The sequence below is a fragment of the Musca autumnalis genome, unplaced genomic scaffold (assembly GCF_047663935.1).
Source record: "Musca autumnalis isolate F117 unplaced genomic scaffold, ASM4766393v1 scaffold_1, whole genome shotgun sequence".
Lineage (NCBI taxonomy): Eukaryota > Metazoa > Arthropoda > Insecta > Diptera > Muscidae > Musca > Musca autumnalis.
The window spans coordinates 66822953-66849343 of NW_027411644.1; the positions used below are offsets into that span (position 1 = coordinate 66822953).

General features: G+C 33.8%; 1 protein-coding gene and 1 long non-coding RNA gene across 14 annotated transcripts in view; both read left to right on the top strand.

Moving 5' to 3' along the window:
* SNF4Agamma (SNF4/AMP-activated protein kinase gamma subunit) overlaps positions 1 to 26391 on the top strand; it is a 501567-nt gene that overhangs the window by 466271 nt on the left and 8905 nt on the right. The gene's annotated exons all lie outside the window — the stretch shown is intronic.
* LOC141400699 (uncharacterized) lies at positions 1542 to 26082 on the top strand. Its single transcript, XR_012412175.1, has 3 exons — positions 1542 to 1662; positions 2024 to 2113; positions 25947 to 26082. It is a non-coding gene; the product is annotated as an uncharacterized lncRNA (long non-coding RNA).

The following is a 26391-nucleotide window of genomic DNA, read 5'->3' on the forward strand; positions in this document are numbered from 1 at the left end:
GTCCTCTAAAGCACCGTTTCTTATAGAATGTGTCCTCAAAAGAACCCTTTCTTATAGAATGTGTCCTCAAAAGCACCCTTTCTTATAGAAAGTGTCCTCAAAAGCACCCTTTCTTATAGAAGTTGTCCTCAAAAGCACCCGTTCTAATAGAAAGTGTCATCAAGAGCATCCTTTCTTATAGAAAGTGTCCTCAAAAACACCCTTTCTTGAAGAAGGAGGCCTCAGAATCACCTTTTCTTATATATAATGTGTCCACTGGTAGAAAGTGTCCTCAAAAGCTCCCTTTCTTATAGAAAGTGTCCTCAAAAGTACCCGTTCTTATAGAAAGTGTCCTCAAAAGCACCCTTTCTTACAGAAAGTGGCCTCAAAAGCACCCTTTCTTATAGAAAGTGTCCTCAAAAGCAACCTTTCTTATAGAAAGTGTCCTCAAAAGCACCCTTTCTTATAGAAAGTGTCCTCAAAACCACCCTTTCTTGTAGAATGTGTCATCAAAAGCACCCTTTCTTATAGAAAATGTCCTCAAAAGCACCCTTTCTTATAGAAGGTATCCTCAAAAGCACCCTTATAGAAAGTGTCCTCAAAAACAGCCTTTCTTATAGAAAGTGTCCTCCAAAGCAGCCTTTCTTATAGAAAGTGTGCTCAAAAGCATCCTTTCGTATAGAAAGTGTCTTCAAAAACCCCTTTCTTATAGAAAGTGTCCTCAAAAGCACCCTTTCGTATAGAAAGTGTCATCAAAGCACCCTTTCTTATAGGAAGTGTCCTCAAAGCACCCTTTCTTATAGAAAGTGTCCTCAAAAGCACACTTTCTTATAGAAAGTGTCCCCAAAATCTTCAGACTTACTTATATAGGATGTCCTTTTCTGATATAACGTGTCTTCAAAAGCATCCGGTCTTATATAAGGTGTCCTAAAAAGTATACTTTCTTATACAAAGTGTCCTCCAAACCACCCTTTTTATAGAAGGTGTCCGAAAAAGCACTTTTCTTTGTAGAGAGTGTCCTCAAAAGTAAGGACAGGTTCCAATTATTGTGTTTTTAATCGGTTGATAAATGTATTCGGTTCCATGATTCAAAAGTCGATATTAAAATATTTGATGTGTTTTCTTTTTTTTTCTTTCGTCCTACGATTTTGCCTTCCCCAAAAAAAAAGAAAATATTAAGAGAATTAGGTCTCACTGTCTGTCTGTCTACTCAATATTCTCAGCAATTTCAAATACTGTCCAATACATATTATAACGGTCAATGATGCCAAATGGCCACCCGCCGCCTTAATAGAATAGAAACGACGGCACCCAATTCGCTCTGCAGAGATCCGCAACAGATCCACAATGAGGAGGAGAATAAAAGGAAAGAATGAATGGATATATGAATGAACAACAAAAAATGGCAAACGTTAATGCTTCTGTTGAAAACAAATTTAATTTTCAGTTTGTTTTGAAAATTCGAGATGTTTAGAACGAACAGCAGCGACGACGAGACTATAGACGGGCAAAATGAAAAATAAACGCGTGTGAAAATTGAAAATTTATTATATAAAAAAATACAAAAAACTAAAGAAACCAAACAAAAGAAATTACATGGAAATTAAAATAATAAATTGTATGCCCATAGAAAAGAAAACAAAATGCTTTACTAAAAGAATAAAGAAGATCCTCTTTAATAAAGTAGTTGTAATGAAAATGAAATTATAAAGTGAATATTAAAATATACAAATTTGGAAAAGTCATATATAAAAAAGTTGTTTTATCTTGAAATTATACTCTAAATCATCAGCATCACTGAAGTGAACGTAACGGAAAAGCAAACAATTATCATTTGAAACAAACAACAACAAGTGTGTGTGTGTAACAAGCAAACAAACAAAAATTCGCGTGTGTCTCATCTTCTTCGGGGATTTTAACTGTGATGGACGGCGCCGTGCTACAGTTTATCTCAAATAATTTATAGTTGCTGCTATTGTTGTTGTTGCAGTGGTTTTCATTTGTCTGTTCTTTTTTTATTAACTTGTAAATGAATTTGAATTAGTTTAAATTACTCGAGTACCTACCTACCATACACCGCCAATCCACCCACCGTGCATACAAAATAAATGTGTAGTATTGCGGGTGTATGTATGTATGTATAAGTGACAAATGATTCTTCTAAACAGACAGACATCATGATGACAATGTTTTTTTCGGATTTTTAATTTTAACCCAGAACACTATTATTGTTTTCTCGTTTTTTTTTCACTTCTTTGTTAGTTGTTGTTTGATTTTCTTTGTATACAAAATTTGAACGATTTTTTTTCTTTTAGCTAATTTTCATTTGTCAACTTAAGCGGTGGCGTGTGTTTTTTGATTTCGAATTTTAGTCTCTCTCCTCCACATATCTCTAGACAACAAATAGAAGTGATGCTCACACATATTTGATTTGACCACAAAAACACAATATTTGTTTGATGGGGATTAAGTGTGATATTTATTCTTGGAAAATTAAAGATTAAAATATAATCATGGAATTTGAAAAAGAAAAATATTTAGAATATTTAATTTTTCCTTAGAATGTAGTAAAATATGTGATGTATGGCTGTGTAGATTAGTTAGGCGTATAAGTATTAGTAATTTGTGTGAGCAAGTCGGCGTATGAGTAATGTACAAATTATACGTCACATATTTACAATATTTGTTGAAGTTACGCGTTCACATTTAATTATCACAATCAGCCTATTCAAAAGAATATGTCCTCAAAATCGTCCTTTGTTGTGGAAAGTGTCCTCAAAAAGACCCCTTCTTTTAATGCGCCTCCAAAGAACTGCATTTAATGGAATGGGGTGCCCTCAAAAACAATCGTTCTTATAGAAAGACACTAAAAGCACCCTTTCTTATATGAAGTGTCCTCAGAAGCACCCTTGCTTATGGACAATTTCATCAAACGAATCCTTTCTTAAAATGTCCTCAAAGGCAACCTTTCTTATACAAAGTGTCCTTTCTCAAAACACACTAAAGAAAATGTGATCAAAGACACAATTTCTTAAGAGGTGACCCCCTTGTGAAGCTGAAAGTTGCAAATGGCTGCCCACGAATCCTTTTTTGCAAAAGGTTTTGCGGTGCCAACTCTGGCTCGAAAAAATTAACCGATCATATTCCATTTTTGTGGGCTTATGTAGAACATAAAGACCTAGCCCATCATCGATCGATTTTTTTAAAAAAATATTAAATTTTACTGAAATGGTGGACTAAAAAATCTTAATTTAAATTGTTGACTTAAAAAACTGAGAACTGGTCATTAAACGGACAAAAAAAACAAAATCGATCTATGAAGGACTAGATTTTGATCTCCAAGATAACAAGTGGTGCTCACCCCTTAAAGAACATGTCATCAAAAGAACACGTTCTTATAGAAAATGAAAGTCCTTAATAGGCACCCTCTCTTATAGAAAATATCCTCAAAAACACCCTCTTTTTTATAAGGTGACATCAAAAAGCACTCCCTCTTATATAAGGTGTCCTCAAATGTGCGCTTTCCTTTATAAGGTGTTCTCAATAGCCCCCTTTTTATGTAAGGTGTCCTCAAACACTTTCTTGTAGCAAGTGTCCTCCAAAGCAGACTACTAGTAAAAGATGACATCTTTCTTATATAAGGTGTCCTCAACTGCAGGCTATCTTATAAAAAGTGTCGTCAAAAGCGCCCTTTCTTACATAAGGTGTCCTCAAAAGCACCATTTCCAATATAAGGTGTCCTCAAAAGCATCCTTTCCCATAAAGGTGTCAAAAGCACCCTTTCTTATTTAAGCTGCACTCTTTCCTATATATGGTGTCCTCAAAAGCACCCTTTCATATATAAGGTGTCCTCAAAAGCAACCTTTCCCATTTAAGGGTCCTCAAAATACCCTTTCCCATATAAGGTGTCCTCAAAAGCACAATTTCCAATATAATTTGTCCTCAAAAGCATCCGTTTTTATGAAAGGTGTCCTCAAAATCACCCTTTCTCATATAAGATGTCCTAAAAAGCACACTTTTATATATAAGGTGTCCTCAAAAGCACCCTTTCCTATATAAGGTGCCCTCAAAAACACTCTGTCCTATATAAGGTGTCCTCAAAAGCACCCTTTTCAATATAAGGTGTCCTCAAATGCACCCGTTCTTATGTAAGATGTCCTCAAAATCACCCTTTCTCATATAAGGCGTCCCCAAATCACCCTTTCCTATATAAGGTGCCCTCAAATGCACCCATTCCCATATAAGATGTCCTCAAAAGCACCCTATCCCATACAACATGTCCTTAAAAGCATCCTTTCCCATAAAAGGTGTCAAAAGCACCCTTTCTTATTTAAGGTGTCCTGAAAAGCACTCTTGCCTATATAAGGTGTCCTCAAAAGCATCCTTTCATATATACGTTGCCCTCAAAAGCAACCTTTCCCATTTAAGGTTCCTCAAAATACCCTTTCCCATACAAGGTGTCCTCAAAAGCACCCTTTCCCATACAACATGTCCTCAAAATCATCCTTTCATATATACGGTGTCCTCAAAAGCAACCTTTCTCATTTAAGGTTCCTCAAAATACCCTTTCCCATACAAGGTGTCCCCAAAAGCACACGTTCTTATGTAAGGTGTCCTCAAAGCACCCGTTCTTGTAGAAAGTGCCCTTTCTTATAGAAAGTGTCCTCAGCGGCACCCTGTCTTATAGGATGTGTCCTCAAAAGCACCCTTTCTTATAGGATGTGCCCTCAAAAGCACCCTTTCTTATAGAAAATGTCCTCAAAAGCACCCTTTCTTACAGAACGTGTCCCCTCAAAAGCACCCTTTCTTATAGAAAGTGTCCATAAAGGCACCCTTTCTTACAGAATGTGTCCTCAAAAGCACCCTTTCTTACAGAAAGTGTCCTCAAAAGCAACCTTTCTTATATAAAATGTCCTCAAAAGCACCCTTTCTTACAGAAAGTGTCCTCAAAAGCAACCTTTCCTATAAAAGGAACCTTCTCAAAAGCACCCTTTCTTACAGAAAGTGTCCTCAAAAGCACCCTTTCTTACAGAATGTATCCTCAAAAGCACCCTTTCTTATAGAAAATGTCCTCAAAAGCACCCTTTCTTACAGAAAGTGTCCTCAAAAGCAACCTTTCCTATAAAAGGAACCTTCTCAAAAGCACCCTTTCTTACAGAAAGTGTCCTCAAAAGCAACCTTTCCTATAAAAGGAACCTTCTCAAAAGCACCCTTTCTTACAGAAAGTGTCCTCAAAAGCAACCTTTCCTATAAAAGGAACCTTCTCAAAAGCACCCTTTCTTACAGAAAGTGTCCTCAAAAGCACCCTTTCTTACAGAAAGTGTCCTCAAAAGCAACCTTTCCTATAAAAGGAACCTTCTCAAAAGCACCCTTTCTTACAGAAAGTGTCCTCAAAAGCACCCTTTCTTACAGAAAGTGACCTCAAAAGCAACCTTTCCTATAAAAGGAACCTTCTCAAAAGCACCCTTTCTTACAGAAAGTGTCCTCAAAAGCACCCTTTCTTACAGAATGTATCCTCAAAAGCACCCTTTCTTATAGAAAATGTCCTCAAAAGCAACCTTTCTTATATAAAGTGTCCTCAAAAGCACCCTTTCTTACAGAAAGTGTCCTCAAAAGCACCCTTTCTTATAGAAAGTGTCCTCAAAAGCAACCTTTCTTATAGGAAGTGTCCTCAAAAGCACCCTTTCCTATAAAAAGCGTTCTCAGCAGCGTTCTCTCAGAAAATGTCCTCAAAAGCAACCTTTCTTATAACAAGCGTCCTCAGCAGCACCCTTTCTTATAGAAAGTGTCCTCAAAAGCACCCTTTCCTACAGAAAGTGTCCTCAAAAGCACCCTTTCTTACAGAAAGTGTCCTCAAAAGCACCCTTTCTTATAGAAAGTGTCCTCAAAAGCAACCTTTCCTATAAAAGGAACCTTCTCAAAAGCACCCTTTCTTACAGAAAGTGTCCTCAAAAGCACCCTTTCTTACAGAATGTGTCCTCAAAAGCACCCTTTCTTATAGAAAATGTCCTCAAAAGCACCCTTTCTTACATAAAGTGTCCCCTCAAAAGCACCCTTTCTTACAGAAAGTGTCCCCTCAAAAGCACCCTTTCTTATAGAAAGTGTCCATAAAGGCACCCTTTCTTATAGAAAGTGTCCTCAAAAACACCCTTTCTTACAGAAAGTGTCCTCAAAAGCACCCTTTCTTACAGAAAGTGTCCTCAAAAGCAACCTTTCTTATATAAAGTGTCCTCAAAAGCACCCTTTCTTACAGAAAGTGTCCTCAAAAGCAACCTTTCCTATAAAAGGCGTCCTCAGCAGCAGCCTTTCTTATAGAAAGTGTCCTCAAAAGCACCCTTTTTACAGAAAGTGTCCTCAAAAGCACCCTTTCTTACAGAAAGTGTCCTCAAAAGCACCCTTTCTTATAGAAAGTGTCCTCAAAAGCAACATTTCTTATAGAAAGTGTCCTCAAAAGCACCCTTTCTTATAGAAAGTGTCCTCAAAAGCACCCTTTCTTACAGAAAGTGTCCTCAGAAGCACCGTTTCTTACAGAAAGTGTCCTCAAAAGCAACCTTTCTTATAAAAAGCGTCCTCAGCAGCACCCTTTCTTATAGAAAGTGTATTCAAAAGCACCCTTTCTTACAGAAAGTGTCCTCAAAAGCACCCTTTCTTACAGAAAGTGTCCTCAAAAGCACCCTTTCTTACAGAAAGTGTCCTCAGCAGCACCCTTTCTTCTAGAAAGTGTCCTCAGCAGCATCCTGTCTTATAGAATGTGTTCTTAAAAGTTCCCTTTCTTATAGAATGTGTCCTCAAAAGCAACCTTTCTTACAGAAAGTGTCCTCAAAAGTACCGTTTCTTATAGAAAGTGTCCTCAAAAGCAACCTTTCCTATAAAAAGTGTCCTCAACAGCACCCTGTCATATAGGATGTGTTCTCAAAAGCACCCTTTCTTATAGAAAGTGTCCTCAAAAGCACCCTTTCTTACAGAAAGTGTCATCAGAAGCACCCTTTCTTCAAGAAAGTGTCCTCAAGAGCACCCTTTCTTACAGAAAGTCTCATCAAAAGCAACCTTTCCTATAAAAAGCGTCCTCAGCAGCACCCTTTCTTCTAGAAAGTGTCCTCAAAAGCACCCTTTCTTATAGAAAGTGTCCTCAGCAGCATCCTGTCTTATTGGATGTGTTCTTAAAAGCACCCTTTCTTATAGAAAGTGTCCTCAAAAGCACCCTTCTTACAGAAAGTGTCCTCAAAAGCTCCGCGTTTCTTATAGAAAGTGTCCTCAATAGCAACCTTTCCTATAAAAAGTGTCCTCAGCAGCACCCTGTCATATAGGATGTGTTCTCAAAAGCACCCTTTCTTATAGAAAGTGTCCTCAAAAGCACCCTTTCTTACAGAAAGTGTCCTCAAAAGCACTCTTTCTTACAGAAAGTGTCATCAGAAGCAACCTTTCTTATATAAGGTGTCCTCAAAAGAAGTCTTTCCTATATAAGGTGTCCTCAAAAGATGCCTTTCTTATATAAGGTGTCCTCAAAAGCAGCCTTTCTTATATAAGGTGTCCTCAAAACAAGCCTTTCCTATATAAGGTGTCCTCAAAAGCACCCTTTCTTATAGAAAGTTTCCTCAAAAGCACCCTTTCTTATAGAAAGTGTGTTCAAAAGCACCATTTCTTAAAGAAAGTGTCCTCAAAAGCACCCGTTCTTATAGAAAGTGTCCTCAAAAGCACCCTTTCTAATATAAGGTGTCTTCGAATAAATTATTTCTTATAGAAAGTGTCCCCAAAAGCACCCTTTCTTATAGAAAGTGTCCTCAAAAGCACCCTTTCTTATATAAGTTGTCTTCTTTCTTATGTAAGGTGCCCTTAAAAGCATTCTCTCGTATATAACTTGTCCTCAAAATCGGTCTTTCCTATATAAGGTGTCGTCAAAAGCACCCCTTCTTGTAAGAAGTGTCCTCAAAATAACTCTCTAATAGAAAACTGTCTTCGAAAGTATCCTTACTTATAAAAAGTATCATCAGATGCACCCATTCTTTCAGATGATATCCTCTTTCTTACAGAAACTGTTCTCAATAATTCCCTTCTATAAAAGGTGTACTCAAAAGTACCCTTTCTTAGATATGTCCTCAAAAGCACCCATCATTATATAAAGTATCCTCAAAAGACCTATTTCTCATGTAAAGTGTCCTCAAAAGCAGCCTTTCATATGGAAATTGTCCACAAACGCATTTGTTATTATATAAAGTGCCCTCAAAAATCTGTCTCCAAAAACACGCCTTAATATAGAATATGTTCCCAAAATCCCATTTCTTACAGAACATGTCCTCAAAAGGGCAATTTTTTATCCAAAGTGTCCCCTAAAGCACCATTTTTTATCGAAAGTGTTTTTATGTAAAGTATCCTCAAACGCATCCTTTCTTATATATGGTGTCCTCGAAAACACCAACTTTATATATAACGTGTCCCCAAAAATACGTCTTCATATAGAATATGTTCCGAAAATCCACTTTCTTATAGAAAATGTCCTCAAAAGCACCTTTTTTATAAAATGTGTATTCGTAAGTGTCCTCAAAAGAGCCATTTTTAGCAAAAGTGGCCTGTTTGAAATTTTTTCTGGTTGCTGAAGGTCGCAAAATTAGCCTGTATTGGTCTTCAATACATTTGACAAAGCCTAGTCACTTAAAACATATGTGCAATGGTCACAAAAGATCAGCCGTTATATTCATTATTTATTGTTATTGACCGCTTGGTCGTATAAGTACTAATAAATTCTCCGAACAAGTTGGCGTATGACTGATATATGCATTATACGCCACATATTTGAAATATGCAAAAAGACTAAGTGATTTTAAATAATATTTTAGTATTTCGATATTTTCGGAATTGTGCCAAAATATATATGCTTAAATAATATTCTCTAACTTTTGATAATTATCAGCATCTATGTTTCTATGGGCCAAAACTGTATGTTAAACAATTGTCATATGAATTCAGTAAAAGAGAATCAGTAGGCTTTGCTGACAGATAAATATACTCGGTCATTGTGCTAATGTGAATCGGCGTGCACGTATAAACATTTCCCTTCGGGGACGTTTATGGGAACATAACAAGACCTGTATAGGAATTCTGTAACTTTTATCGATTCAAAAGTTGTTAAAATTTCTTTTGTTTTTGTAACAACTACAAAACAAACAAATGAAATTGTTGTAAAATAAACAATGAGTAAAGTTGTTAAAAAGTTACAGAATAGGGGGGCTGGTGACATTTTCAAAACAATCCTCAAACAGCCCTTGATCAGCAGCAGCACATAAGCCAACATTAAACAAAAATGTCGACGAATAGCGTTGTTCTCTTTAGAATTTTTTTACCTCACGAATTTGGATGAGCAAAAAGTAACACAACACGTTTGCTTATTTAGACATTTCTAACAGTTTTAGACGATGATTCAATATCTTTTCTTTGGATGTGGCAGCAAATATTGACAGTTTGATCTTGTTGCAACTTTTACTTTACTAAAAGTGCGGGAACATTGCTATTATTAATCTCCTTATGTCACAATTGGTGTAATTTGTTGTATTCATGATGGTGAAGAGATCAAATCATTAGCTAACTCGGTTCAAGGGAAGCATTACGCTTTAACACCATCATCAAAACATGGTCACACGCTCACAATAAGTGTGCAGATCGTCATCTAATCTTAAACTAGCACCTTATTTCAAATTATTTCACAATTATTGTTCAAATTTTGCCAATTTATTTTTGAAAATTTGACGGTTTTTTCGAAATTCTATGCCAATTGTTTTGACCATAAAAATTTCTTCCGATCAATAAAATATTATTTATGACTAACTCAGACAAGATATTGAGTATTGTTTTGAATTACCAATTCTACCAAAAATAATACCACCCTTTATTTACCACTTGAGATTATGAAGAAACGTTTTATTGGACTCGAGATAAGGTTGTGGGGTTATATTAGTCAATGGTTGAATTTGCTCATAAAAGGCGTTGGAAAATGTTGGCTGAATTGAGTTTTTCTTGAGAAAAAGTTGGCTGAATTGACTTTTTCTGGAGAAAAATTTACCTGAGTTTTGTTTTCCATATAAAAAGTTGGTTGAATATACATAACCCATAAAATAAATTGGTTGAATTGAATTTTTCAAGAGGAAAAGTTGGCTGAATTTAATTTTTCGATAGCAAAAAGAGGACTGGAACCACTTTTCGAAAGAAAGAGTTATTTGAAATGACATGGTCGATAAAATAATTTGACTGAATTGATTTTTTCAGCAGAAAACTTTGCTGAATTGAACTTTTCGATAGAAAAATTTGGTTGAATTGAATTCTTCTATAGCTGAATTATCTTTTTCCATTTAAAAGTTGGCAGAATTGGAAAAAATTGGTGGAATTGACTTTTTCTATACAAAGAGTTAAAGAATTTAATTGACATTTTTCATATAAAAAGCTGGCTGAATTAAATTTTTCGATAGAAAGTTTATTTTTTTTTTTTTTCTGAATTAGCTTATTCTATTTGAGTGTTGGCTGAATTGATGTTTTATAGAGAAAAGGTTGGCTGAACTGACTTTGTCGATAAAACAAGTTGGCTGAATTGAATTTTTCGATAGAAAAAATTTGCTGAAATGAGTTTTTCTATAGCTGAATTAGCTTTTTTCTATTTAAAAGTTGGTTGAATTTAATTTTTCTATTGAAAAAGTTTGCTGAATTGACTTTTTCTATAGAAAAAGTTGACTTCAGCCAGCTTTACATAGAAAAAGTTGACTGAATTGATTTTTTCTGTAGAAAAAGTTGGCTGAATTGCATTTTTCTATAGCAGAATTAGCCTTTTCCATTAAAAAGTTGGCTGAATTGTAAAAAATTGACTGAATTTGCTGAATTGACTTTTTCGATAGGAAAAGTTTGCTGAATTGACTTTTTCGATAGGAAAAATAGGCTGAATTGTTTTTTTTTTCGACAGATAAAGTTGGCTGAATTGACTTTCTCAAAAGAAAAAGTTGACTGAAGTGACTTTCTTGGTAGAAATAGTTGGCTAAATTGACTTTTTCTATAGAAAATGTTGGCTGAATTGACTTTTACTAAAGAAAAGGTTGGCTGAATTGACTTTTGCTATAGAAAAAAGTTGGCTGAATTGACTTTTCTTGAGATAAGGTTGGCAGAATTGACTTTCTCTACAGAAAAGGTTGGTAGAATTGTTTTTTTCTATAGAAACATTTTGCTGAATTTACTTTTTCTATAGAAAAAGTTGGCTGAAGTGGCTTTATATAGAAAAGTTGACTGAATTAATTTTTTTTCTGTAGAAAAAGTTGGCTGGATTTAATTTTTTAGCTGAATTAGCTTTTTCCATTTAAAAGTTGGCTGAATCGTAAAAAATTGACTGAATTGACTCTTCTATACAAAGAATTGAATTGACATTTTTCGTAGAAAAAGCTGGCTGAATTTACTTTTTCTATTATAAAAGATGGCTGAATTGACTTTTTTATGGAAAAACTCGGCTGATTTGGCTTTTTTCGATAGAAAAACTTGGCTGATTTGGGTTTTTCTGTAGAAAAATTTGGCTGAATTGACTTTTTCTAAAGAAAAGGTGGATTTTTTCTATAGAAAATCTTGGCTGAATTGATTTTTTCTCTAAAAGAGTTGCCTAAAATAAGTTTTTTCTATAGCCATTTAAAGATGGCCATATTGAGTTTTTCTATAGAAAAATTTACTGATTTGGCATTTTCCATAGAAAAAGTTTGCTGAATTACTTTTTATAGAAAAAAGTTGATTAAATTAACTTATTGTATAAAAATTGGCCAAATTGACTTTTTCTATAAAAAACCCGGCTGACTGAATTGATTATTTCTATAGAAAAAATGACTGAATTAACTTATTCTATAAAAAATTGGATGAATTTTCTATAGAAATAGTTGGGTGAGTACGGTTTTTCAATAGAAAAAGTTGGCTGAATTGATTTATTCTATACAAACATGTCGCTGAATTGGCATTTTCGATAGAAAATGTATGCTGAATTGACTTTTCTATAGAAAAAGTTGGCTGAATTGAATTTTTCTATAAAACAGTTTTCTGAATTGACTTTTTCTATTGAAAAAGTCCTCTGAATTGGCTTTTTTATAGAAAAATCTGGCTGAATTGACTTTTTCGGTAGAAGAAAAATGCTAAATTACCTTTTTCTTTAGAAAAAGTTTGCTGAATTTACTTTTTCCATAGAAAAAGTTTGCTGAATTGAGGTTTTCCATAGAAAAAGTTTGCTGAATTGACTTTTTCTATAAAAAAGTTTTCTGAATTGACTTTTTCTATTAAAGAAGCCCGCTGAATTGACTTTTTTATAGAAAAAGTTGGTAGAATTGATTTTTAGGTAGAAAAAAATTGCTGAATTGACTTTTTTCTATAGAACAAATTGGCTGAATTGATTTTTTCTATAGAAAAAGTTGGCTGAATTGAATTTTTCCATAGAAAAAAGTTTGCTGAATTGACTTTTTCTATAAAAAAAGTTTTCTGAATTGACTTTTTCTATTGAAAAAAGTCCGTTGAATTGGCTTTTGTATAAAAAAAGTTGGCAGAATTGATTTTTCGGTAAAAAAAATTGCTGAATTGACTTTTTCTATAGAAAAAGTTGGATGAATTGACATTTTCTAAAGAGAAAGTCCGTTGCATTGAGTTTTTCGGTAGAAAAAGTTGACCGAATTGACTTTTTCTATAGAAAGAGTTAGCTGAATTGACTTTTTCGGCAGAAAAGGTTGGTTGAATAGACAATTCTATTGAAAGCGTTTGCTGAATTTAGCTCAATTGACTTTTTCTCAGAAAAAAGATTGGTGGATTTACTTTTTATATATGAAAAATGTTGCTAAGTATTATTTTCTGTAGAAAACTTGGCTGAATTGACTTTTTCTGTAAGAATCGTTAGCTGAATTTACTTTTTATATTGGAAAAGTTTGCTGAATTGTCTTTTTCTATGGAAAAGCTTGGCTGAATTGACTTTTTCTATGGAAAAGTTTGGCTGAATTGATTTTTTCTATAGAAAAAGTTGGTTCAATTGACTTTTTCTGTGGAAAAGGTTAGCTGAATTGGGGTTTTTTATAGAAAAATTTGGCTGCATAAAATTTTTTTTTTTGTAAATATGTTGCCTAAATTATGTCTCAGCTATAGAAGAGTTAGCCTTTTTTTCTATTTAAAAGTTGGCTGAATTTATTTTTTTTTATAGAAAAAATTACTGAATTTACTTTTTTATACAAAGAGTTGGCTGAATATACTTTTTTAATAGAAAAAGTTTGCTGAATTGACTTTTTATATAGAAAAAGTTGGCTAAATTTACTTTTTTTTTTTAATGGAAAAAGATTGAAATAATTTATTCTCTCTTAACTCTCCTTCTAACCCATTTCTTTTAAATTACTTAGTATTTTTTTCTAATTTGTTTTAGTTCTTCTTCTGTTTCCAATTTCCCAAAGAATTTTCATACTTAGCGAGACAATTTATTATGTTTTGGTTGCTTAGATAAATTGCTGGGAAATAATTTTCGCTGCATAGCGCAGAGATGTTGGACCTGCTGCTGCTGTCTTTTTTTCTCGCACTCTGCTGTCAGTTTCTTAATTTGTTTCTTTTGTTTGAAAATTGAAACATTGTTGTTTTGAGAATTTGGTTTTGTTTTTTGTTTTCGCATTAATTAGATGCTGGCATGCATGACTTCTTTTGCTAATTCAATGTAAGATTTATTAGTATTCTTTTGAAAAAAAAAAAAAAAAAAAAAAACATTTATAAAATGAAGACAGAGGAGCAATGAGGATTTCTATTGTACGTAGGTACATACATATGTATTTAGATATATTTCTTGGTCACTATTGTCAACTAAGGTTACGATAAATACCAATTGTCTAATGCACCCTCTCTGGCCGACATAGTCTCCTCTATGTTGATTATCCTTCTAACCCACAACGTCTCTGTTGTTCGTTCTTAGATTTCAGTTTCATTTGTATTCACGTTTGGTTATTTTCATATTTTGTTTATTTTTTGTTTCTTGGCATTCAAAATGAATTTAAATCGATTGAATCATTACCAAGGTGATTATTAGAGAGTATATGTCACGTCAATGCAATGCATACGATGAGCTGCAGTTTCTTACAAAATCTAACCGAATTCAATTTTCTTTTTCGTGTCTATTTTGGTGATTTATTTTTAGGCAGGTAAAGGTACCTGCCAATATCGTGGCACACGTCTACTTTTTGCAGCATAGAATACATAGAAGGAAATCATTGGTCATGTATAAAGTGTTGGCTGAATTGAGTTTTTCCTATAGAGACAGTTACCTGAATAGAGTTTTTCAATAGAAAAAAATTGGGTGAATTGAGTTTTTCTATAGAAAAAGTTGGCTGAATACAGTTTTTATATAGAAAAAGTTGGTTGAATGGTGTGTTTTCTATAGAAAATGTTGGCTGAATTGATTCTTCTATAGAAAAAAGTTGGCTGAATTGTGTTTTTCTATAGAAAAAGTTGGCTGAATTGAGCTTTTGTATAGGAAAAGTTGGCTGAATTCATTTTTTCTATACAACAACTTGGCTGAGTTGAGTTTTTCGGTAGAAAAAATTGGCTGAATTGATTTTTTTCTATAGAAAAGGTTGGCTGAATCAAGCTTTCCTTAAAAAAAGTTGTCGGAATTGAGTTTTTCTATAGAAAAAGTTTGATGAAATAAGTTGTTCTATAGAAAAAGTTCGCTGAATTGAGTTTTTGCAAAGAAAAAATTGGCTGAATTGAAGTTTTCAATAAAAAAAAGTTGGCCGAATTGAGGTTATCAACAGAAAAAGTTGGCTGAATTCAGTTTTTTTTCAAGGAAAAAGTTGGCTGAATTGATGTTTTCAATAGAAAAACATTGCTGAATTGAGTTTTCCAAAGAAAAAAATTGGCTACATTGAGGTTTTCAACAGAAAAATTAGGCTGAATTTATGTTTTCTATGGAAAAAGCTGGCTGAATTGAGTTTTTCCATATAAGAACTTAGCTGAATTGATGTTTCCCATAGAAAAATTTAGCAGAGTTGAGTTTTTCAATAGAAAAATTTGGCTGAATTGAGTTTGCCTATAGAAAAAGTTGGCTAAATTGAGGTTTTCCAAAGAAAAAGTTAGCTGAATTGAGTTTTTCTAAAGAAAAAGTTTGATGCAATGAGTTGTTTTATAGAAAAACTTTGCTGAATTGAGCTTTTCCAAAGAAAAAGTTGGCTGAATTAATGTTTTCAACAGAAAAATCTGCCTGAATTTATGTTTTCTATGGAAAAAGCTGGCTGAATTGAGTTTTTCCATATAAAAACTTGGCTGAATTGATGTTTTCCATAGAAAAATTTAGCTGAGTTGAGTTTTTCAATGGAAAAATTTGGGTGAATTGAGTTTACCTATGGAAAAAGTTGGCTAAATTGAGATTTTCCAAAGAAAAAGTTAGCTGAATTGAGTTTTTCTAAAGAAAACGTTTGATGAAATGAGATTTTCCATAGAAAAACTTTGCTGAATTGAGCTTTTCTAAAGAAAAAGTTGGCTGAATTAAGGTTTTCAATAGAAAAAGTTGGCTGAATTTATTTTTTCTATGGAAAAATCCGGCTGAATTGAGTTTTTCCATATAAAATCTTGGCTGAATTGATGTTTTCCATAGAAAAATTTAGCTGAGTTGAGTTTTTCGGTAGAAAAAATTGGCTAAATTGAGTTTACCTATAGAAAAAGTTGGCTAAATTGAGGTTTTCCAAAGAAAAAGTTAGCTGAATTGAGTTTTTCTAAAGAAAAAGTTTGATGAAATGAGATGTCCTATAGAAAAACTTTGCTGAATTGAGCTTTTGTAAAGAAAAAGTTGGCTGAATTGATGTTTTCCATAGAAAAATTTAGCTGAGTTGAGTTTTTCAATAGAAAAATTTGGCTGAATTGAGTTTACCTATAGAAAAAGTTGGCTAAATTGAGGTTTTCCAAAGAAAAAGTTAGCTGAATTTAGTTTTTCTAAAGAAAACGTTTGATGAAATGAGATGTTCCATAGAAAAACTTTGCTGAATTGAGTTTTTGCGTGGTTTTCAATAGAAAAACATTGCTGAGTTGAGTTTTTCCAAAGAAAAAGTTGGCTACATTGAGGTTTTCAACAGAAAAATTTGGCTGAATTTATGTTTTCTATGGAAAAAGCTGGCTGAATTGAGTTTTTCCATATAAAAACTTGGCTGAATTGATGTTTTCCATAGAAAAATTTAGCTGAGTTGAGTTTTTCAATAGAAAAATTTTTCTGAATTGAGTTTGCCTATAGAAAAAGTTGGCTAAATTGAGATTTTCCAAAGAAAAAGTTAGCTGAATTGAGTTTTTCTAAAGAAATGTTTGATGAAATAAGATGTTCTATAGAAAAAGTTCGCTGAATTGAGTTTTGCAAAGAAAAAATTGGCTGAATTAATGTTTTCAATAGTTAAAGTTGGTTGGATTTATTTTTTCTATGGAAAAATCTGGCTGAATTGAGTTTTTCCATATATAAACTTTGCTGAATTGATGTTTTCCATAGAAAAATTTAGCTGAGTTGAGTTTTTCGATAGATAAATTTGGCTGAATTGAGTTTGCCTATAGAAAAAGTTGGCTAAATTGAGGTTTTCCAAAGTAAAAGTTAGCTGAATTGAGTTTTTCTAAAGAAAAAGTTTTATAGAAAATCTGGCTGCATTGAGTTTTTCCATATAAAATCTTGGCTGAATTGATGTTTTCCATAGAAAAATTTAGCTGACTTGAGTTTTTCAATAGAAAAATTTGGCTGAATTGAGTTTGCCTATAGAAAAAGTTGGCTAAATTGAGGTTTTCCAAAGAAAAAGATAGCTAAATTGAGTTTTTCTAAAGAAAAAGTTTGATGTAATGAGATGTTCTATAGAAAAACTTTGCTGAATTGAGGTTTTCTAAAGAAAAAGTTGGCTGAATTAAGGCATTCAATAGAAAAATTTGGCTGAATTTATTTTTTCTATGGAAAAATCCGGCTGAATTGAGTTTTTCCATATAAAATCTTGGCTGAATTGATGTTTTCCATAGAAAAATTTAGCTGAGTTGAGTTTTTCGGTAGAAAAAATTGGCTAAATTGAGTTTGCCTACAGAAAAGGTTGGCTAAATTGATTTATTTTTAGGCAGGTAAAGGTGCCTGCCAATATCGTGGCTCACGTCTACTTTTTCAGCATAGAATACATAGAAAGAAATCATTGGTCATGTATCCTAAAGTAAGTGAAGGAATATTTACTGAAGGATAGATAATGCCTATAGTAGGTTTGTTACTGTGGCATATTAACCGATGTTGGTTTTTTTTGGATTCTTTAAAATCGATACTGCGAAATACGATTTGGAAAAGCAATTCCAAAATATTAAATAATCTCCTTGTAATTTTCCCATAGCTCACCTGCCCCAATAGTTATATCCCCACACCGTTGGGTGTGTTCATCATCGTCATCATAATATAAACATTAATTTAATTTTCTTTATGGTTATTTGTTTATTTGTTAAGACATACACTAAAACATCTTGTATCCAGCTTCACTCCAGTGAATGAAAGACTTGCTGCAATTCGAATAAAAGCTAAATTCTTCAACATCAGCTTTATTTGCGCTCATGCTCCCACTGAAGAAAAGGATGAACAGACCAAAGATATATTTTACGAGCGCTTAGAAGAAACATATGACCGTTGCCCTGCCCATGACATTAAAATCATTCTAGGCGATTTTAATGCCAAAATTGGAAAGGAGAATATCTTTGGCCCAACAGTCGGGAAATTCAGTCTCCACAGTGAAACATCTGACAATGGTATGAGACTGATAGACTTTGCAGCTGCAAAAAACATGGTAGTTAGCAGTACCAGATTTAATCATCTCGATATTCATAAGGGCACCTGGCTGTCTCCAGATCAGAAAACAAGAAACCAAATTGATCATGTTGTGATAGATGGAAGACATTCATCGAGCGTGTTGGATGTACGATCGTTCCGAGGCGCAAACATTGATTCGGACCACTACCTTGTTGCAGCAAAGGTACGCACCCGCTTAAACGTAGCAAACAAAGTACGAACAGACACAACACGAAAGTTAGACATCGGTAAGCTGCAATCACAACAGATAGCCACAGCATATTCCACTCAACTAGCCCAATTGCTTAATCAAAGCCCTCCTCATCCCGATAACATATCAGCGCAATGGCAAAGCATTGCCCACTCCATGCAAACAGCCGCAAAATCCATACTTGGATACCAGAAACCTCCACCAAGGAATCCATGGTATGATGAGGAGTGTCGTGCTGCCACCGAAGAGAAAAATGCGGCATATAAGGCTACTTTACAATCCGTAGCAACGCGTAGCGCACGAGAGAGATACAGGGAGAAAAGGAGAGAGGAGAAACGTCTTTTCCGCAGGAAAAAGAGAGAGATGGAAAAGCGGGAGTGTGAAAAAATCGAGATGTACAGGAGCCAGAATGAAGTCCGAAAATTCTACCAAAGAGTCAAGCATCAAACTGATGGCTTTGGTACAGGCACATCCTCCTGTAGAGACCAGCAAGGTAATTTGGTAACTGATACAGATAGTGTACTCAGGATATGGAAAGAACATTTTTCAAATCTGTTGGTATCCAATAGCAGCGAAGACGACGAAGATACCACAGTCCCAATCCCAGAAGATGGTATTGAATGTATACCGCCCAGCCAAGATGAGGTAAAGACAGCAATAAATCGGCTGAAGAATAATAAGGCAGCAGGGGCCGATGGCTTACCAGCCGAGCTGTTCAAAACCGGAGGCGACACGCTGATAAGGTGTATTCATCAGCTAGTTAGCACCATCTGGCAGGAAGAACGAGTACCCGACGATTGGAACCTGAGTATCCTGTGCCCCGTCCACAAGAAGGGAGATAAGACTGTATGCTCTAATTATAGGGGCATAAGTCTACTCCCTATTGCCTACAAGATCGTGTCAGGGATATTGTGCGAACGACTAAAGCCAATGGTCAACGAGATTATTGGACCATACCAATGCGGCTTTAGACCTGGCAAGTCCACCATTGACCAGATATTTACCCTGCGGCAAATCCTGGAGAAGACCCAAGAGATGCAGATCGACACCTACCACCTTTTTGTCGATTATAAAGCAGCCTTCGACAGTCCGCTGCGCTCAAAGGTATTCCAAGCCATGTCTGAATTTGGTATTCCCGCAAAGCTCATCCGGCTTTGTAAAATGACTTTAACTGACACGAGGTCCTCAGTTAAAATAGGAAAGAACCTCTCCGAAGAGTTTGGTACCAAAAGAGGTTTCAGACAAGGAGACAGCCTTTCGTGTGACCTCTTCAACATCCTGCTAGAAAAGGTTATACGAGAGGCAAACGTCAAAAGAAGTGGCACAATCTACACCAATAGTCACATGTTACTTGCTTATGCTGATGATATAGACATCATGGGTCGATCAGTAAAAGAAATAACTGATACCTTTATAAAAGTCGAAGGAGAATCTGCTAAAGTGGGTCTGGCGGTAAACGGTGAGAAGACCAAGTTGATGGTGTCGACGCGCAATGCGTCCATTGAGCTCGGACCGACTGTGGAAGTTGGTTCCTATAATATTGAGGTAGTAAAAGACTTCGTCTACCTCGGCACCTCCGTCAACACAACAAACGACATCAGTTGTGAAATAAAAAGAAGAATTGTATTGGCCAACAGATGCTACTTTGGATTAAGTAAGCAGTTTAAAAACAAAGCCACATCTCGTCAAACAAAAATAACGCTCTACAAAACACTGATACTACCCGTGCTGATGTATGGCTCCGAAGCCTGGGTACTTGCGCAAGCAGACATGGCAGTGCTTGGTGTGTTTGAGAGAAAAATTCTTCGAAAGATCTACGGACCAATCTGCGTTGACGGTGAATATCGACGTCGCATGAACCACGAGCTGTATCTGCTATACAACGACATCAATATTGTTAAACGTATCGAGATGCAGCGATTGCGTTGGCTAGGCCATATCAAAAGAATGAGCGATGATGAACCCACTAAAAAGGCGTATGAATACATGCCACATGGCGGTGCACGCAGAATTGGCAGGCCAAGGAATAGATGGCGCAAACAAGTGGATGATGAGATGACAAGGCGCGGTATTCCAGAGAGCAAAGCAACAAATAGAGAGGAATGGAGATCTCTTCTTAGTTCGGCCTATAGAACAAATGTTCTGTAATGGGCCAGCTAAGTAAGTAAGTATACAAATATACAATACACATACCAACATCCACATACATATTATACGCCATGCGTCGACAAAAATAATTTATAGGAAATAATGTAGACAACCAAAATGAAACTGTTTGGTGCATTTTTTTTTTTTGTTTCATTTGTATTCTGGCACAGACTTTTGACCAACGTTGTTGGTTGATAAATATAAATATTCACACAAATTTATTTAATTATATATAGAAATATGTACGTATGTACGTATCTTTGTCATCTTCGAGAATACAAATTCTATATTAAGTAGAAAATTCGTTTAATAATTGTTTTTGGCTAATTAATTTGTTGGCATTCGAAATTATTGTAATTTCTCAACGTCAGGTAAGAAAAAAGCAAACAAATTTGAAAGGAGGAGCACCCTCTGCCTCCCTTCGCCCCCACTAGGTGGTATGCTGCTGCAATTCACTCCTCTAATTTGTTAGCAGATGTGGGTAATTCTTTTTCGTAAATTTAAAATTTTGAATGACAAGCAGGAGGACGGGGTGAAGTGGGAGGTCACCACCATCTTTATTTACCACCAAGAAGACACAGAAAAATACCAGACAAGTTTGTCTTGACGCCGTCAGGAACTTATTTCTATTTTCCCCATTGTTTATTTTCATTTGTTCTTCGAACAAAAACTACAACAAAGCCCCCCCCAACAACACAAATAATTGTATATTTTGCATACAAATAACATTTGTGGCTTTAATGTTTTATTAACTTTTCTGTTGATGTAGCATTTGATTAGAAGATGGTGGGATGCATTCTTCATTAAACATGCATGCACGATCACAAATATTTCAAAATCAATTTTCTTTTTTGGCAAATGGACCACGGCATCTGTTGTATTGTGTGGTGGTACATATTATCTCTCTTCGAGGTGGGGTTTTATATCACAACAAAAATAAAAAAAACATGTGTGGTACAAAAATACGAATATTAAATTGTCTTAAAATTCTATTGAAAACCTTTGCTGAATTAAATTTTTCTTAGAAAAGCTTTACTGAATTGACTTTTTCTTAGAAAAAGTTGGCTGAATTGAGTTTTTCAATAGAAAAAGTTAGCTGAATTGAGTTTTTCAATACAAGAAGTTGGCTGATTTGGTTTTTCCTATAGAAAGAGTTGGCTAAATGGAGTTTTTCGGTAGAAAAACATGGCTGAATTCAGTTTTTCTATAGAAAAAGTTGGCTGAATTGAGTTTTTCCAAAGAAAAGGTTGGCTGAATTGGGTTTTTCCAAAGAAAAAGTTGACTGAATTGAGTTTTTCCAAAGAAAAAGTTAGCTGAATTGAGTTTTTCCAAAGAAAAAGTTAGCTGAATTGAGTTTTTCCAAAGAAAAAGTTAGCTGAATTAAGCTTTTCTGTTAAAAAGTTGGCTGAATTTAATTTTTCAATAGAAAAAGTATTGAAATTGAGTATTTAAATTGAGGGTTTCCAACGAAAAAGTTGGCTGAATTGAGTTTTTCCAAAGAAAAAGTTGGATAAATTGAGTTTTTTCTATAGAAAAAGTTAGCTGAATTGAGTTTTTCCAAAGAGAAATTTAGCAGAATTGAGTTTATCAATAGAAAAAGTTAGTTGAATTCAGTTTTTCTATAGAAAAATGGTTGAATTAAGATTTTCTGTTAAAAAGTTGGATGAATTGAATTTTTCAATAGGAAAAGTAGTGTGAATTGAGTTTTTCTGTAGAAAAAGTCGGCTGATTTGAGTTTTTTTTTTACAGAAAAAGTTAGCTGAATTGAGTTTTTACAAAGAAAAAGTTGGCTGAATTGAGATATTCTATAGAAAAAGTTTGCTGAATTGAGTTTTTCTATAAGAAAAGTTGGATAAATTGAGTTTTTCCAAAGAAAAAGTTAGCTGAATTGAGTTTTTCAGTAGAAAAAGTTTGGTGAATTCAGTTATTCTATAGAAAAGTGGCAGAATTAAGCTTGGCCGAATCGAATTTTTCAATAGAAAAGAAAGTGTGAATTGAGTTCTTCTGTAGAAAAAGTTGGCTGAATTGAGATTTTCTATAAGAAAATTTCGCTAAATTGAGTTTTTATGTAGAAAAAGTTGGCTGAATTGAGTTTTTCCAAAGAAAAGGTTAGCTGAATTGAGTTTTTCAATACAAAAAGTTAGCTGAATTGAGTTTTTCAATAGAAAAAAAAGGCTGAATGAAGCTTTTTTGTTAAAACGTTGGCTGATTTGAATTTTTCAATAGGAAAAGTAGTGTGAATTGAGTTTTTCTGTAGAAAAAGTTAGCTGAATTTAGTTTTTCCAAAAAAGAATTTGGCTGAGATGAGTTTTTCCAAAGAAAAAGTTGGCTGAATTAAGTTTTTTTATAAGAAAAGTTGGCTAAATTGAATTTTTCTGTAGAAAAAGTTGGCTGAATTGAGTTTTTCCAAAGAAAAGATTCGATAAATTGAGTTTTTCTACAGAAAAAGTTAGCTGAATTGAGTTTTTCCAAAGAAAAATTTGGTTGAGTTGAGTTTTTCCAAGGAAAAAGTTGGCTGAATTGAGTTTTCCCAAAGAAAAAGTTGAATAAATTGAGTTTTTCTATAGAAGTAGTTCAATGAATTGAGTTTTTACAAAGAAAAAGTTAGCTGAATTGAGTTTTTCAATAGAAAAAGTTTGCTCAATTGAGTTTTGGCTGAATTGAGTTTTTCCAAAGAAAAAGTTGGCTGAATTGAGTTTTTCCAAAGAAAAAGTTAGCTGAATTGAGTATATCAATAGAAAACGTTAGGTGAATTCAGTTTTTCTAGTGGAAAATGTCGGAATTAAGATTTTCTGTTAAAAAGTTGGCTGAATTGAATTTTTCTATAGGAAAAGTAGTGTGACTTGAGTTTTTCTATAGAAAAAGTCGGCTGAATTGAGTTTTTCTTTAGAAAAGGTTCGCTGAATTGAGCTTTTCTATAGAAAAAGTTGGCTGAATTGAGTTTTTCCTATAGACAAAGTTAGTTGGATAGAATTTTTCTCTGAAAAATGTAGGCTGAATTCTGTTTTTCTATAGAAAAAGTTAGCTGAATTGAGTTTTAATCTAGAAAAAGTAGGCTGAATTGAGTTTTTTAATATAAAAAGTTGGTTGAATTGAGTTTTTCAATATAAAAAGTTGGCTAAATTGAATTTTCTATAGACCAACTTGGCTGAATATATTAAATCTTGGCTAAATTGAGTTTTTCCTATAGAGACAGTTACCTGAATAGAGTTTTTCTATAGAAAAATTTGGCTGAATTGAGTCTTCTATAGAAAAAAGTTGGCTGAATTGTGTGTTTTCTATAGAAAATGTTGGCTGAATGGAGTTTCAATAGAAAAAGATGGATGAATCTAGACTTACAATAGATAAAGTTGGCTGAATTGAGTTTTTCAATATAAAAAGTTGGCTGAATTGAGCTTTTCTATAGAAAACGTTGGCTGAATTCATTTTTTCTATACAACAACTTGGCTGAGTTGAGTTTTTTGGTAGAAAAATTTAGCTGAATTGATTTTTCCTATAGAAAAAGTTGGCTGAATTGTGCTTTCCATAGAAAAAGTTGGCTGAATTGAGGTTTTCAGTAGAAAAAGTTGTCTGAATTGAGTTTTTCTATAGAAAAAGTTAGATTAAATGAGTTTTCTATAGAAAAAGTTCGCTGAATTGAGTTTTTGCAAAGAAAAAATTGGCTGAATTGAAGTTTTCAATAGAAAAACTTTGCAGAATTGAGTTTTTCCAAAGAAAAAGTAAGCTGAATTTAGAATTTCAAAAGAAAATGTTTGCTGATTCGAATTTTTCTATAGAAAAAGTTGGCTAAATTGAACTTTTCTATAGCAAACGATGCCTGAATTGAGTTGTTCAATAGAAAATATTGGCTGAATAGAGTTTTTCTAAAGAAAAAATTGGCTGAATTCAGATTTCCAAAGAAAAAGGTGGCTGCATTGAGTCTTTCCTATAGAAACAGTTATCTGAATAGAGTTTTTCAATAGAAAAAATGGGTGAATTGAGTTTTTCTATAGAAAAGTAGGCTGAGTTGAGTTTTCCGAAGAAAATATTGGCTGGGTTGAGTTTTTTCAAAGAAAAAGTTGGCGGTATTGAGTTTTTCTATAGACGAACTTGGCCGAATATATTAAATGTTGGCTGAATTGAGTTTTTCCTATGGAAACAGTAACCTGAATAGAGTTTTTCAATAGAAAAATTGGGTGAATTGAGTTTTTCCTATAGACAAAGTTGGCTGGATTGAGTTTTTCAGTAGAAAAAGTTGGTTGAATTGTGTTTTTCTATAGAAAATGTTGGCTGAATTGAGTTTTTCTATAGAAAAACGTTGGCTTGGCTGGGTTGAGTTTTTGGCTGGGTTGAGTTTTTTCAAAGAAAAAGTTGGCGGAATTGAGTTTTTCTATAGACGAACTTGGCCGAATATATTAAATGTTGGCTGAATTGAGTTTTTCCTATGGAAACAGTAACCTGAATAGAGTTTTTCAATAGAAAAATTGGGTGAATTGAGTTTTTCCTAAAGACAAAGTTGGCTGGATTGAGTTTTTCAGTAGAAAAAGTTGGTTGAATTATGTTTTCCTATAGAAAAAGTTGGCTGAATTGATTTTCAATAGAAATAGATAAATGAATTTAGTTTTACAATAGAAAGGGTTGGCTGAATTAATTTTTTCTATACAACAACTTGGCTGAGTTGAGTTTTTTGGTAGAAGAATTTGGCTGAATTGATTTTTTCTATAGAAAAAGTTGGCTGAATTGTGCTTTTCATTGAAAAAGTTGGCGGAATTGAGTATTTCAGTAGAAAAAGTTGGTTGAATTGTGTTTTTCTATAGAAAAAGTTCGCTGAATTGAGGTTGTCAATAGAAAAACTTTGCAGAATTGAATTTTTCGAAAGAAAAACTTTGCTGAATTGAGTTTTTCCATATAAAAACTTGGCTGAATTTGTGGCTTCTATGAAAAATTTTAATTGAGTTCTTTCATATAAAAACTTGGCTGAATTGATGTTTTCCATAGAAAAACTTGGCTGAGTTGATATGTTCAATAGGAAAAGTTGACTGAATTGAGTATTTCCAAGGAAAGCGTTGGCTGAATTGAGTTTTTCTATAGTAAACGTTGGCTGAGTTTAGTTTGTCAATAAAAAAGTTGACTGAATTGAGTTCTCTATAGAAAAAGACGGCTAAATTGATTTTTTCGATAGAAAAGGTTGGCTGAATTGAGTTTTTCTGTAGAAAAAGTTGGCTAAATTGAGTTTTACTATAGAAAATGTAATCCTAATTAAGCATTTCCAAAGAAAACTTTGGCTGAATTGAATTTTTCCTGTTGAAAAAGTTTTCTGAATTTAGATTTTTAAGGAAAAAGTTGGCTGAATGAACTTTTTCAATAGAAAAATTTGGCTGAATTGACCTTTTCTATAAAAAAAGTTCAATTATTGTCAAGAAAACATTCACTTTTTTATTGTAAATTTAACGCTAATGATTTTTCTCTCTACCAATGTTTTCTTAACAGATAAATGTGCGCCAACACGTTTATTTTTCTTCTTTTTCTAATTGTCTTATTTACATGAAATTTATTGTCCTAGTACTTCGTGGTGCTTGTGAAAGGTTCATCTAGCGCAATTGATTCGAATCCCTATGTAGCGCGATGTGGCCAAAATGTAATCAGTCTGAATAAAACTAAAAAATGAGATTTGTTTTAAACAATAATAGCTAAGCTATGAATACTCGATACATAAAGAAAAGCCAGAAAGAAAACTCAATAGGATTAAACAAAAAAACATTGTCTATGTGTGTCTGCCTTAGAAGAAACAACAACAGAAAATAACAAGAAAAAAATTATTTGAAAATCTAGTCAACGAGAAAATCAAATATACGCCAAATCTGTGCAGCAACAACAACTACAACAAAATCTTAATTGCAGTGTTCGTCGTGGCGGTCATCGTCGCCAACATCATTAGCGCCCCACAAGCAATTGTTTTTTATTAAAATTTATTTAGTTTTTCACAACAACAACAACAAAAAGACAAAACAATAACGTCGTTGGTAATGCTGCTGTTTGAATTGCCGCCGTTGTTTTTGCATTTTTCTCGTGTATTTTCACAACAAACCGAATTTTCAAGTTCTCAGTTAAAAATTTGCCTTCGTCAAAAGTTGATTTCCTCGGTGCGAACTGCTGCTGTTGCCGTTCCACAACAACAACAACAACACCAAAAACAGGCTACTCCTCGTCATCATTGCTCATTAACGCCGTCCTTACTTCAACATCCGTTGTCGTCGAGTCCGCATGTTACAACTTC